We start from the raw sequence: 14,003 nt of genomic DNA on the forward strand, positions 1-14,003 counted from the left end.
TCAGCAACAAACTTAATGGTTAAAATTACCGTTTCGAGTCTTCGCGAAGGATATGTTTTGAGAAGATGTTAGTGCGGATGACTGTATGGTCTTCCAAAAAGTGTTTTTATCGAGGAAGGAAATTTCGTCGAAGAATGGATCTTCAGGCGTCTGCGACGTCTCGTGATGCTGAAGATTTGTTATTCTTTCGTATGCCGCGTTTCGTGCTTGAAATGTTCGCGGGCTTGAAGATGTTTCGCGATGTTGCAAGGGATTAGTCTTAGCCCTGCGTTTGGGAAACATTCTGGTTTGACTACGGATGTTCGCAGCCAGAATTGTTGTTCCTGTTTGGATTTGATTTGCGATCGAGGAGTTAGGACCAAGGGGTCGCGTAAATTTGTCCCCGGAAAGAGGCATCCTCCTATACCGTGCTTTGTGTGGTGTTAGCCTTCCGAGATTTCTTTCGTGTCTATTTGAGGATGTTCCGTATAGCTATAGGAGCTCTGTTACGAGTTTTCCTTACATGCCGAATTTTACGAGTAAAACACAGCGGGCTTAAAGTGAATCGTAGTATATGGAACTTGGTCGATTTTTGACAAGTGGAACCTTTCCGTTAACTATTTGGTTGTTAGGACTGAGTCTTGTTATGACGAATTTACCGTATGATTCCTGTTTTGGGTGGTACGATAATTGTTTGTGTAATCGTTACTTGGCGTTTCAAGACAAATTCCGGATTACCGTTTAGCCGTCAAGTTATTGGAGCGGTGGTTGCTCAACTGTTTTGGCTTTGCATGAAGGCTGTGCTCAGCTTTATAGCCAAGGACGTTGTTGCCAAAGGATTAGACCATGACACTTTCGTGCTTTCAATAAGGTCAAGTCGGTTAGAATTGTCCTTAAAGGTGGTGTAGCCCTGGATAGGACTGTCTCTCCCTGGATCATTTGAAGGGGGCGTGGGTGGATGAAAGGTGATGGATATGGTCTTCTCCTTAGAGCTATGGGATGCTATAAAGATGTTTTTTTCTGCTCCACAGACGCAGGATCACCCTGCTTAGTGTCTAGGATGGATCACAGATATAATCCTTGCAAACAGAGAATCAAAGACTCGATATGTATCAAGGTTTGTGGATTGATGTGGGACACAAGAGAGATGGCTCGCCTCCTGATACTCCAAGGCTTCTGATCTGGATATGACACACCAAATCAGAGAACCCAAGCTGGATATTACACACCAGCAGAATTGAGAGAAAACTCAAAACAAAGATGTTGAGGAAAATGTCGATTTAAAGTTACATGGACGTGGTGCTGCTGTTTAAAAGCATAAAACATAAAACCCTAAGCCTAAACCAATGTGGTTTAGGAAAACCAAAACCAAATCCTATTGCTAATTGATTTAAAACACCAAACCAACATCTAGAATACTCCTTAGAGCTAAGATACCATCTAATTTTTTATAGTATGGTATTCTAGTATGATACCATCTATCATCACCTCTCTTCCTTCAAATCTTTTGCCTTGTTAATATCACTTCCTGACATCTTAGACAATACAAGGTGATCTTGGTGCAGCCTGGGTATGGCTTCTGCTCCTGGATCACTTGAAGGGGAACGAAATAGGAATGTCCTTGGAGGCTACTAGCACTCTACTGGACTATGGACGTCTCTCTGAAGCTATGGAATGGCAACAGAGATGGTTTGCTACTCAAAGACACAAGATCACCTTGTATTGTCTAAGATGGGATTCACAGGAATTCATTCCTTTAAGTGAAATCAATGTTCTTGAGCTGAACAGAGAAAGCTAGAGACAAGACAACAAAGTTTACTGAATAATTCTTAGATTGAAAGTTGAGAAAACAAAGCTGCCTCCCCCCCATGTTCTTAAAGAAATCGACAAACAGAAACCCTAGAAGTAAACCAGGATGGTTTAATTCTAATTCTAATCCTAATCCAATTGAATTTGGTTTATTTTAAAATTCTAATTGTCTTTGGTTTAAATTAAATGAAAGCCCAATAACCAAAGCCCTTACAAAGTAATTAAATTAAACCAACAGGCTGGTTTATCTTGATCTCCTTGTCTTGATCCAAGACCCACGATTTTGGCTATCTCTTGGAGCCTCTCCTCTTGTGCTCTCAGCCTTGATCTGGTTACTGGTCCACTCCACAAGCTGGCTAGCTCATTTAGTTCTTCTCTGCTCAAGTCTGGTTCTTCTCTTCTCAAGTCTGGCTCTTCTTTTCTCAAGTCTGGCTCTTCCTCGTCAAACTCACTCAGCTCCCCAATGTCTCTACTCATGGCTACACCATCCCCTCCTCCTTTAAAAGGATTTGATCTCAAATCCAAATCATCTGCAATAAAAGGGTCCAAGTCAGAAACATTGAAAGTATAACTGATTGTGTATTTCCCTTCAAGATCGATCTGGTAGGCATTGTTGTTGATTCTCTTCAGCACTTTGAAAGGTCCATCTTTCCTTGGTAGCAACTTTGATTTCCTCTCAACAGGAAACCTCTCTTTTCTAATGTGAATCCACACAAGATCACCTGGTTCAAGTACTAGCTCCTTGCGCCCCTTGTTCTTCTGCCTCTCATACATCTTGGTTCTCTCCTCAATGTTCTTCCTGACCTGCTCATACAAAGACAAAACAAACTCGGCCTTTTGCTTGCCATCAAGGTTAGTTTGCTCTTTTAAAGGTAAAGCAAATAAATCAAGAGGAGACAATGGGTTAAAACCATAAACAACTTGAAAAGGTGAGAATTTAGTAGCTGAATGCACTGCTCTGTTATATGCAAACTCTACATGTGGTAAACAATCCTTTCATGTCCTAATGTTACTCTTAATGATGGCACGCAAAAGAGTAGACAATGTCCTATTGACTGATTCAGTTTGACCATCAGTTTGGGGATGACAAGTAGTTGAAAACAATAGCTTAGTTCCCAACTTTCCCCACAGAGTTTTCCAGAAATAGCTAAGGAACTTAGTATCTATATCAGAAACTATAGTCCTAGGCATACCATGCAATCTAACAACTTCTCGAAAGAATAGATCAGCTACCAAAGATGCATCATCAGTTTTATGACAAGGTATGAAGTGAGCCATCTTAGAAAATCTATCAACAACCACAAAGATACTATCTCTTCCTTTCCTAGTCCTAGGCAATCCTAAGACAAAGTCCATAGAGATATCAATCCATGGTGCAGTAGGAATAGGGAGAGGTGTATACAAACCTGTTGGTTGGACCTTAGACTTGGCTTGTTTGCACACGACACACCTTGAGCACACACGCTCCACTTCTTTCTTCATACTCGGCCAGTAGAAGTGCTCCTGCAAGGTGGAGAGTGTTTTGGCGACTCCAAAGTGTCCCATCAGCCCTCCTGCGTGAGCTTCCCTAACATACAATTCTCTCAAAGAGCCACTAGGAACACACAGGCGGTTATCATAGAAAAGAAATCCTTTTACTTGGTAGAATTTTTCACTAGCATGTTTCTCAGATTCTCTAAACACATCTTTAAACTCAGGATCATTAGCATAGCAAGTTTTGATATGTTCAAAGCCTAAGAGTTTAGTTTCCATTGAAGATAAAAGAGTATACCTTCTGGAGAGTGCATCAGCCACTACATTCTCCTTACCTTTCTTGTAGTGGATGACATAAGGAAAGGTCTCAATGAACTCCACCCACCTGGCATGTCTCTTGTTCAGCTTCTGTTGCCCTTTGAGATGTTTAAGGGATTCATGATCTGTATGGATCACAAACTCCTTAGGCCACAAGTAATGTTGCCACACTTGTAAAGCTCTCACCAAGGCATACAGCTCCTTGTCATAGGTAGGATAGTTCAAGGTGGCGCCTCCTAGTTTCTCACTGAAGTAAGCTATGGGTTTCTTATCATGAATCAACACAGCTCCAATTCCAATACCAGATGCATCACATTCAATTTCAAAAGTTTTAGAAAAGTCAGGAAGTGCAAGTAAGGAGAGAACAAAGATGTATGAGAGGCAGAAGAAAAAGGGGCGCAAGGAGCTAGTACTTGAACCGGGTGATCTTGTGTGGATTCACATGAGAAAAGAGAGGTTTCCTGTTGAGAGGAAATCAAAGTTGCTACCAAGGAAAGATGGACCTTTCAGAGTGCTGAAGAGAATCAACAACAATGCCTACCAGATCGATCTTGAAGGGAAATACACAATCAGTTCTACTTTCAATGTTTCTGACTTGGACCCTTTTATTGCAGATGATTTGGATTTGAGGTCAAATCCTTTTAAAGGAGGAGGGGATGGTGTAGCCATGAGTAGAGACATTGGGGAGCTGAGTGAGTCTGACGAGGAAGAGCCAGACTTGAGAAAAGAAGAGCCAGACTTGAGAAGAGAAGAACCAGACTTGAGAAAAGAAGAGCCAGACTTGAGAAGAGAAGAACCAGACTTGAGCAGAGAAGAACTAAATGAGCTAGCCAGCTTGTGGAGTGGACCAGTAACCAGATCAAGGCTGAGAGCACAAGAGGAGAGGCTCCATGAGATAGCCAAAATCGTGGGTCTTGGATCAAGACAAGGAGATCAAGATAAACCAACCTGTTGGTTTAATTTAATTACTTTGTAAGGGCTTTGGTTATTGGGCTTTCATTTAATTTAAACCAAAGACAATTAGGATTTTAAAATAAACCAATTTCAATTGGATTAGGATTAGAATTAGAATTAAACCATCCTGATTTACTTCTAGGGTTTCTGTTTGTCGATTTCTTTAAGAACATGGGGGGGGAGGCAGCTTTGTTTTCTCAACTTTCAATCTAAAAATTATTCAGTCAACTTTGTTGTCTTGTCTCTAGCTTTCTCTGTTCAGCTCAAGAACATTGATCTCACTTAAAGGAAGAAATTCCTGTGAATCCCATCTTAGATAATACAAGGTGATCTTGTGTCTTGGTGCAGCCTGGGTGTGGCTTCTGCTTCTGGATCACTTGAAGGGGAACGAAATAGGGATGTCCTTGGAGGCTACTAGCACTCTGCTGGACTATGGACGTCTCTCTGAAGCTATGGAATGGCAACAGAGATGGTTTGCTAGTATGGTCTTCAAGTATGATACCATCTATGGATTTGGTATTCTAGTAAAGAACATGAAGCAAATACACTTAAGTGCTTTGCTACCAAAGCAAATACACTTAAGCAAATACACTGTATCAGTATGAAGAGGTATTCTACACCAAGTGCTCTGATACCACTTGGTGTAGCCCTAGATAGGACTGTCTCTCCCTGGATCACTTGAAGGGGGCGTGGGTGGATGAAAGGTGATGGATATGGTCTTCTCCTTAGAGCTATGGGATGCTATAAAGATGTTTTTTTCTGCTCCACAGACACAGGATCACCCTGCTTAGTGTCTAGGATGGATCACAGATATAATCCTTGCAAACAGAGAATCAAAGACTCGATCTGTATCAAGGTTTGTGGATTGATGTGGGACACAAGAGAGATGGCTCGCCTCCTGATACTCCAAGGCTTCTGATCTGGATATGACACACCAAATTAGAGAACCCAAGCTGGATATTACACACCAGCAGAATTGAGAGAAAACTCAAAACAAAGAAGTTGAGAAAAATGTCGATTGAAAGTTACATGGACGTGGTGCTGCTGTTTAAAAGCATAAAACATAAAACCCTAAGCCTAAACCAATGTGGTTTAGGAAAACCAAAACCAAATCCGATTGCTAATTGATTTAAAACACCAAACCGACTCCTAATGGGTTTCTAACGCTCAAAACCTCTTCCTAATGAGTTTACATAAATAATAAAACCAAATACACTTAAAATAGACCATAATGGTCGTGCATAATCATATTGGGCCAATCATAAACCAAGCTGGCTTGTCCTTCCATTTTTTGGGCCGATAAAGGCCTTTTTCGAACAACTCTTTCTTGGGCTCAATCCATCTTGTTCCAGGTCCGACCAAGCTGCTCCTTATGCTCATTTGGATGATAAAGGTCCTCATCATGTTCCATTTCTTAGCTCCTTCTTTCCTTGACTTCATGTTCTTTAGTATGGAGCTGATCAGGGTCACACCATCCTCTCTCCCTTCAAAAGGATTTGTCCTCAAATCCGAGACTTGTAAGATGATAGAAACATGATCATCTCCTGGATCAAATACCCAGGACTGCAATCCTTTTCCATGCTTCAGCGAGCTATTGGAACCTTGCTCAATCATCTCTAAGCCCCTCACGTGCCTTAGTATGTAGCAAACAAAACTTTCCTTTCCATTTAACTCATAACCAGCTGCTGCTGCAAAAGCTTCTCTCCATTTACTCCATAAGCACACCTCAACCATGGCTGTCTCAGCATGTGTTCTATGCTCTCCCGGATAGAATGAGAGCATTAGATCTCTAAAAACAAGCAGAAACCTTGCTGATTGATCTGGTGGCCGAACTAGCTCCTTGTGGCTGCCTAGGAGAATATCTATGATTTCTCTCAATACACCTTGCCCAATGCTCATTATAACTTGGTTCTCATGCTGCATAGGGTCTGGTGGTCGTGTGTAATGATCCCCATATTCATTCTCAAGCTTTGGCATCTTTTTAACCACAACAAGTTTCTGTTTTGTTGATCTCAGTTGGTTCTGATCAGTTATGGGACTGATCAAGGGCGTGTTACCTCCTGTTTCTCCTCTATTTTTACTGCAGATACTCAAGATCACACCATCCTCTCTCCCTTGAAAAAGATTTGACCGCAAATCTTGTTTTTCAGGTGTGAAGAAACCTTGCAGATCAAGCTTGTATGTAACTGTTTTCTGCACCAGATTGTTGTTACTTCTTACACTAACACTGAAGCTTCCTCCTGGTTCAAAAACAACTTGCTGCAAGCCCTTAACATCTCTCAAATACTCCACTAAGCTGGTCTGGAAGTCTAAAGTATACCAGGTCAGTAAGCCAGAAGATAAAGACTGAAAGCTTTCACCTTGATCAATCAAAGCATGCGCCAGTTCAGGAGTTGTAGATGACTCTCCAAGCACTTTCTCTTCTTGGTTTGGTTGATCAGGCACGTGCATACAAATCATTTGTGTTTCTCCATCCTGTTCAGCCGCAATCATGGGCAATGAATCCTCTGGTAGTGAATCTGGTTGTGCAATCTCTTCCAAGTAAAAGTCAAAATCTAATTCTTCCTCCTCCGATTGGAAACCAGGCACATACTTAAAACTCATGATTATTTTAAGCTCATTCCAAGTGTATATTGGTTCTTCATCATCCCAGCGGGCTTCTTCCTCTACGTTCCACCAAGCTTTAGCCTCACTTCTCAATAAATTAATAGCAAAGGATAGGCTTTCCCATGAGGATACTTGATTCTGCGCAATGTAACTATCTAGGCTTTCAACCCACGACTTAAAAGCTTCTGGACCATATCCTCCAACAAAAACATCAGGATACATCATAGAAAATGAATCAAACAAGTCTCTTAGGTCTCAGCCTTGTTGTAGTTTCACTTCTCTGCCACTCTTTTCCTCTTCCAAACGACTTTGATGGTAGATCAGCTACCAAAGAGAGAAGAATGTGTGCAGTTGATGAAACCAAATTAAGATCTCTACCCTAACCTTCAAGAGGCTCTGATACCACTTGGTGTAGCCCTGGATAAGACTGTCTCTCCCTGGATCACTTGAAGGGGGCGTGGGTGGATGAAAGGTGATGGATATGGTCTTCTCCTTAGAGCTATGGGATGCTACAAAGATGTTTTTTTCTGTATCAAGGTTTGTGGATTGATGTGGGACACAAGAGAGATGGCTCGCCTCCTGATACTCCAAGGCTTCTGATCTGGATATGACACACCAAATCAGAGAACCCAAGCTGGATATTACACACCAGCAGAATTGAGAGAAAACTCAAAACGAAGAAGTTGAGAAAAATGTCGATTGAAAGTTACATGGACGTGGTGCTGCTATTTAAAAGCATAAAACATAAAACCCTAAGCCTAAACCAATGTGGTTTAGGAAAACCAAAACCAAATCCTATTGCTAATTGATTTAAAACACCAAACCGACTCCTAATGGGTTTATAACGCCCAAAACCTCTTCCTAATGAGTTTACATAAATAATAAAACCAAATACACTTAAAATAGACCATAATGGTCGTGCATAATCATATTGGGCCAATCATAAACCAAGCTGGCTTGTCCTTCCACTTTTTGGGCCGATAAAGGCCATTTTCGAACAACTCTTTCTTGGGCTCGATCCATCTTGTTCCAGGTACGACCAAGCTGCTCCTTATGCTCATTTGGATGATAAAGGTCCTCATCATGTTCCATTTCCTGCTCTGGTTCTCAATCTTCCATTTCCAACTCATTTCTCGCATATGTCGGTTTGACCAGTCCATTTCTCGATCAGACTGAATCTCCCATTCCATTTCCTGTCTAACCAGCTTCATCCTATCCATTTCCTTGTCAATCAGGGTTGTCACAGGTCGTCCATGATTGTTTAAATTCAGTCCATGCTTTATAAAGGCCACATCAAGGCCCATAGCCTTTTCTCGGTCCAGTACCTCATGGATCAAGCCTTTTAGCTTTCCATAAAGCTCATCAGGTCGTGTCATGATCCATTTCCTAGCTCCTTCTTTCCTTGACTTCATGTTCTTTAGTATGGAGCTGATCAGGGTCACACCATCTATGGTGTAGAATACCTCTGTATCAGATCAAGTGTATTTAATTTTAACCAAATACACTTAAAATAGACCATAAACACCAAACCAACCAAAAACTAAATGATTTTAACAAGGGAGCACGAAATCTATCAGTTAACAAGCTGTATTCTATGTCTGGATATGAACAAGAGCTTACAATTCCATTCTTCTATGGAAAGATTGATACAGAGGCATACCTTGATTGGGAAAAGAAGATGGAGTTTCTCTTTGGACTCCAATACTACACTGAAAAGAAAAAGGTATGTCTAGCAGTCAATGGACTCTGTGGAAGTGCATTCTCATGGTGGCAGAGAGTTTCTCAGACTAGGAGATTTGAAAAAAAAACCACAAATTATTTCATGGGTGGAGATGAAGACCTTGATGAAGAAGAAGTTTGTCTCGCAGTGGAAACTTCCAAAACTAAAATCAGAAGCAGCAACGAAGCTTACTACTTTAGATCAGCCTGTCTATTGGTCTGAATTGACATTAAAATCGGCTGAGAGAAGATTTGTGGTTCCTGTTCTATCATTGAAACAAGAGGAGGAAAAGCTGCAAGCTTCTATATTAGCTTCTCCAATAAAACAGATTGAGGAGAGTCATAAAACTGAACTAGAACCAACAACTCTTGGTTTAAAACTCGAGGAGGAGGTAGAAGTTGCAGAAGCTGAGTGTGGCCACGTGCCAGATCAAATAAAACAAGAAGAAAAAGTTCCTGGAGGGTCATCTAAAGCTCTTGAATTGCTCAGCTTAGTGGAACATCTGAGAGTTGTTAAGGGCTACACCAAGTGGTATCAGAGCCTCTTGAAGGTTTAGGGTTTGATTATCTTAACCAAGGACCACGTGTTTCATCATATATCCAGCAATCTTCTATGTGTTCTTATTGAAAACAGGAAGAGAAGGCTCAACCATAAATAAGAGAGATGTTGCAAAGAGGAGAAAGAATTATCCAGATTCCATCTTTCTATGGAGAGTTTGATCCAAATACATATCTAGAATGGGAAAAGGATATGGATTTCGTTTTTCACCGCCATAGGTACACAGCAGAGAAACAGGTTTAGCTAGCAACTACTGGCTTAGATGGTTATGCACTTGAATGGTGGTATCAGCTTGCTAACAAAAGGAGACGCTTTGGAGATTAACAGGTTTCTTCTTGGCATGAGATGAAAGCTGTCATGAAAAAGAGGTTTGTAGCCAAGAGGTATGATTTGGAAAGGTTTCAAAACCAATCTAGGTCAGCTAAAGAACGTGTTAGGACACCCAGAGATAAGCCAAATACCTATTATGGTCGTGAGGCACAAAGAAAGTCGCATCTACTGCAAACACATCTTGGCTATCTTGACTACTTGCAGAGTACCGAGTTCAAAGAAAACCTTAGGAGCATGATAGTTCAATCACTCACTGAAGTGGTGCAAAATCAACCAGAGAGATCAGTTCCACGACCAACATCAGGAATTGATGAGCTAGGCTATTACCAGAAGGAACCAGCAGAAAAGAAAAAAAAAACTGCAGCAAAACCGGCTGAGAAAGAGCAAGAGATTGAATCAAAAGAGAAGGAGAGTCTACCAGCCATGTGTGGTCACGTAATTGGCCTAATCAAGGATGAAGAAAGAGAGCTTGATGAGACACTTGTGGTTCATAAAGAGTCACCTGAGACTTTGATTGAACAAGGTGGATTCATTAGATCTTTTTCTTGTGATATACTGATCCAACCTTTTGTATGTGTTTAGTTCAATCTTTTGGAGCATCTGAGGTTTGTCAAGGGTCAGCAACACCTTGTATTTGAACCAGGAGGAGAGGCACGAGGCCTTACAGCCATTGAAAACGTCCTGGTCCAGAAAGAAATTGCTACACACGATCCATCAATCCTTAAAGAACGTGATTTGAGGTCAAATCCTTTTGAAGGGAGAGACAGAAGTGTAGTTCAAATCAGCAGCCAGAGAAAGGCAAAAGAGAGCAAGGTGTGGCTATATGATACGTTCAGGGACTTGCAAACGTGCCCCCATCAACCTAAGCCAAAACAACTTGCTGCGTTTGGACATGATTACTGCACATGGGTCCTGGAAGAGTTTGAGAAGGTGAGGGACGACCCAAAGCTCAAAGAAGAGTATGGGAGATACTTTACACGTCCAACTAATCAAGATAATACTATGCTGAGTATACATGGTCATATGTACATGAGCAGGACGTGTGCTGCATCAAACCGGGGAGAAGTTCCTTCAGAAGCAGCTAGGTCTGAGGTAAATAGAAAGGATAAACTGCTTATTCTAAGTGCTGCGTGCAATGAGATATATCTAAGGCTCGTGAGGGGCTTAGAGATGATTGAGCAAGGTTCCAAGAGCTCGCTAAAGCATGGAAAAGGATTGCAGTCCTGGGTATTTGATCCAGGAGATGATCATGTTTCTATCATCTGGTGTGGCCCTGGATAGGCTGTAACTCCCTAGATCTCTTGTAGGCGGGTAACTGCTTTGATAATCCTTGCAAACAGAGAATCAAAGACTCGATCTGTATCAAGGCGTGTGGATTGATGTGGGACACAAGAGAGATGGCTCGTCTCCTGATACTCCAAGGCTTCTGGTCTGGATATGACACACCAAATTAGAGAACCCAAGCTGGATATTACACACCAGCAGAATTGAGAGAAAACTCAAAACAAAGAAGATGATAAAAAAAATGTCGATTTAAAGTTACATGAACGTGGTGCTGCTGTTTAAAAGCATAAAACATAAAACCCTAAGCCTAAACCAATGTGGTTTAGGAAAACCAAACCCAAATCCTATTGCTAATCTATTTAAAACACCAAACCGACTCCTAATGGGTTTATAAAGCCCAAAACCTCTTCCTAATGAGTTTACATAAATAATAAAACCAAATACACTTAAAATAGACCATAATGGTCGTGCATAATCATATTGGGCCAATCATAAACCAAGCTGGCTTGTCCTTCCACTTTTTGGGCCGATAAAGGCCTTTTTCGAACAACTCTTTCTTGGGCTCGATCCATCTTGTTCCAGGTCCGACCAAGCTGCTCCTTATGCTCATTTGGATGATAAAGGTCCTTATCATGTTCCATTTCCTGCTCTGGTTCTCAATCTTCCATTTCCAACTCAATTCTCGCATATGTCGGTTTGACCAGTCCATTTCTCGATCAGACTGAATCTCCCATTCCATTTCCTGTCTAACCAGCTTCATCCTATCCATTTCCTTGTTAATCAGGGTTGTCACAGGTCGTCCATGATTGTTTAAAGTCAGTCCCATGCTTTAAAAAGGCCACATCAAGGCCCATAGCCTTTTCTCGGTCCAGTGCCTCATTGATCAAGCCTTTTAGCTTTCCATAAAGCTCATCAGGTCGTGCCATGATCCATTTCCTAGCTCCTTCTTTCCTTGACTTCATTTTCTTTAGTATGGAGCTGATCAGGGTCACACCATCCTCTCTCCCTTCAAAAGGATTTGTCCTCAAATCCGAGACTTGTAAAATGATGGTGTGACCCTGATCAGCTCCATACTAAAGAAAATGAAGTCAAGGAAAGAAGGAGCTAGGAAATGGATCATGGCACGACCTGATGAGCTTTATGGAAAGCTAAAAGGCTTGATCCATGAGGTACTGGACCGAGAAAAGGCTATGGGCCTTGATGTGGCCTTTATAAAGCATGGACTGAATTTAAACAATCATGGACGACCTGTGACAACCCTGATTGACAAGGAAATGGATAGGATGAAGCTGGTTAGACAGGAAATGGAATGGGAGATTCAGTCTGATCGAGAAATGGACTGGTCAAACCGACATATGCGAGAATTGAGTTGGAAATGGAAGATTGAGAACCAGAGCAGGAAATGGAACATGATGAGGACCTTTATCATCCAAATGAGCATAAGGAGCAGCTTGGTCGGACCTGGAACAAGATGGATCGAGCCCAAGAAAGAGTTGTTCGAAAAAGGCCTTTATCGGCCCAAAAAGTGGAAGGACAAGCCAGCTTGGTTTATGATTGGCCCAATATGATTATGCACGACCATTATGGTCTATTTTAAGTGTATTTGGTTTTATTATTTATGTAAAATCATTAGGAAGAGGTTTTGGGCTTTATAAACCCATTAGGAGTCGGTTTGGTGTTTTAAATCAATTAGCAATAGGATTTGGTTTTGGTTTTCCTAAACCACATTGGTTTAGGCTTAGGGTTTTATGTTTTATGCTTTAAAACAGCAGCACCACGTTCATGTAACTTTAAATCGACATTTTTTTATCATCTTCTTTGTTTTGAGTTTTCTCTCAATTTTGCAGGTGTGTAATATCCAGCTTGGGTTCTCTGATTTGGTGTGTCATATCCAGACCAGAAGCCTTGGAGTATCAGGAGACGAGCCATCTCTCTTGTGTCCCACATCAATCCACACGCCTTGATACAGATCGAGTCTTTGATTCTCTGTTTGCAAGGATTATCAAAGCAGTTACCCGCCTACAAGAGATCCAGGGAGTTACAGCCTATCCAGGGCCACACCAAGTGATATCAGAGCTGTATTCTAGAAGTGTTTTAAATCAATTACCTTCTAGGAGTGTTAAAATCAATTACCTTCTAGAAGTGTAGTTCAAATCAGCAGCCAGAGAAAGGCAAAAGAGAGCAAGGGGTGGCTATATGATACGTTCAGGGACTTGCAAACGTGCCCCCATCAACCTAAGCCAAAACAACTTGCTGCGTTTGGACATGATTACTCCACATGGGTCCTGGAAGAGTTTGAGAAGGTGAGGGACGATCCAAAGGCCAAAGAAGAGTATGGGAGCTACTTTACACGTCCAACTAATCAAGATAATACTATGCTGAGTATACATGGTCATATGTCCATGAGCAGGACGTGTGCTGCATCAAACCGGGGAGAAGTTCCTTCAGAAGCAGCTAGGTCTGAGGTAAATAGAAAGGATAAACTGCTTATTCTAAGTGCTGCGTGCAATGAGATACATCTAAGGCACGAGAGGGGCTTGCAACACTATGTATTCAAGCCAGGAGAAGATATGTGTGTGTGCAAATACAGGAACAAACTCGTGGGTAAAAGAGCAAGGAGTCTGGAGTTGATTGATCAAGGTTTTGTCATCTTACAAGGCTTGGATTTGAGGACAAATCCTTTTAAAGGAAGAGGGAATGGTGCAACCTGGATCAGCTTCAAACTCATGTTCTAGAGGCCAATGCACGTACCTGAAAGGCTATGGGCCATAGCAAAGCTTAATGGGCTCATTGAAGAGCTTATTTGTCTTATTCATGAGGTATTGGACCGACAGAAGGCTATGGGCCTTGATGAGGCTTTTATAAAGACGGAAAAGACTATGGACTAACATGGACGTCTAGTAGGAGACCTGATTGATCAGGAAATGGATGGAAAGAAGCTGATTGGACAGGAAATGGAAAGGGCGACTCA

The sequence above is a fragment of the Brassica napus genome, chromosome C2 (assembly GCF_020379485.1).
Source record: "Brassica napus cultivar Da-Ae chromosome C2, Da-Ae, whole genome shotgun sequence".
In the NCBI taxonomy this organism is placed as follows: Eukaryota; Viridiplantae; Streptophyta; class Magnoliopsida; order Brassicales; family Brassicaceae; genus Brassica; species Brassica napus.